The following is a 1,975-nucleotide window of genomic DNA, read 5'->3' as shown; positions in this document are numbered from 1 at the left end:
TTCTTTTTTAAATATATATTTATTTATTATGAGCCTTTAGAGCCTAATATGGTTATTATAAAAATTAAGTAATGTTGAGATTTTTTTTTCTTATACAAAAGAGATCCCTAAATATTAACAATCTTATAATTATTGAAGTATTTTAAATAATAAAATAAATCAAATAATAATAGTATTATAATCGAACAATGAAAGAAATACATTAATTATATTTAATATTATTATAACTGACTTATATTATGGAAAATAGAAAGAGAAAAAATAAATAACGAAAATCAATAAATACTTGTACAAATCATATAGCAGAATTTCTAGCAATAGTCTAAGCTTGAGGTTCGAAATGAACTTCACAGTTGAAAATAATTGTTATTGCATTTGTATTTAATTCATGAACTACTTTAATTGTAATTGTAAGCCTCTATTACAAGTTGAGCCTATGTTACCATTTACATTCTTATAGAATTGTTATTTTTCTTCTAAAATTTAAGTAATTGTAATGTAATTCCAGTTATTTAATCGGGCTCCAAAATATGCATAGAAAAATAAGAGGTGCTAAAAAGGAAAATAAAATAGATTTTATTATCACGTGCTTGCTTATCGATTTATTTTAACTTTTAAATGAGGTGTTAACAGTTGATAGTACATTTATATAAGGATAAGATGTTCGGGAGTGTGGTCAGCAAATAAACAAAAACTTACTTATTTGTGCCGACGTTTTGACCAAAATTTCGGGTCTTCTTCAGGGATAAAAAAAGGAAAATGTTTAGATTAATATGAGTAGAAGATGGTCGGGGGTGCAGTAAGCAAATAATTTATTTACACAATTAACCAAAAACTTTTGTAAGGTTGTAGGGCTTAGTAACGAGCGGATCCCTAAAATGTTAATAAACAATGACCAACGGGTAAACGTCCGAGGGGTAGACCGAAACGTAGATGGGAGGATTGTGTTAAAACAGATTTAGTGGAATTGGGTTTGGAGGGGCATCACTGGAAGGATGTAAACAGAGAGCGTTTGGTGGTATCGGCATCGAACCTTCGTGTTCTTTCAGCCTTTATTATTATTATTAATATTTCTATGATATCAGGGTCTCCAGTAATTGGATAAGAAGTATTGCTATTGCTTTTCACAATTACAGTAATTGTTCGTTACAGTAAATGGAATTGTCCTCAAAAACCACTATTTGTTTTTGTTTTGGACCATTTAACCGCTATCTTAGTGTAATTATTGTGCATCTGAGACATTTAATTGAAGATATAATTAAATTACTCATGTAATAACTCCTACCCAACACAAGGATTACCTGCGTTGTAAGCCATTGCACTGTTAACGATTGGTAAATAGGAATAGGATTTTTTAATTATTTTTTTGATTAATTCATCTATTTACTCTAATTGTATTTCGTGATGTAATTGAAAATTTCTTATATACGAAGGAGCATTTGTACAAAAAGATAAAATCTTTAAGTCATAAACCAAAATCATTAATTAAAAAAATTAGATTGATAAGCCAATTGCACCGGGAATTATAAATGGAATCAATAGAAGGCTATTTCGAATAACGATTCATTAATTTCCACTCCTATTTTCCGATGGTTTAAGGAGCAGTGACTTACAACCTGGGAAACCCAACCACAACCTAAAGACTGAAGCCCAGGTATATATCGACCATATCGATTTTATTATTGAAATGACTACTATTTTATTTTATTTATATATATTTTTGTAATCGTCTCTTTTTTTAAATGAACTTTTTTTCCATTAGAAGACAATTATTTAGTTTATTAAATATATAAATGTCATTGTTTTTGTGATTAACTTTTCTTTTTCTATCTCCTTAAAAATTATTATTTATTTTTATATCCATTTATTTTATCTTAATATTTTTCTTATAACATTGCCTATAGTTAGGGGTGTCTTTTGTACGAGACTACACTCCAGTAGAACCAATTGTTAAAAACAAAGAAATGTAACTTCT

The sequence above is a fragment of the Halyomorpha halys genome, unplaced genomic scaffold, assembly GCF_000696795.3.
Source record: "Halyomorpha halys isolate HHAL.00 unplaced genomic scaffold, Hhal_1.1 Scaffold734.1, whole genome shotgun sequence".
NCBI classification, from domain to species: domain Eukaryota; kingdom Metazoa; phylum Arthropoda; class Insecta; order Hemiptera; family Pentatomidae; genus Halyomorpha; species Halyomorpha halys.
Note: the sequence above shows the minus strand (reverse complement) of the source record.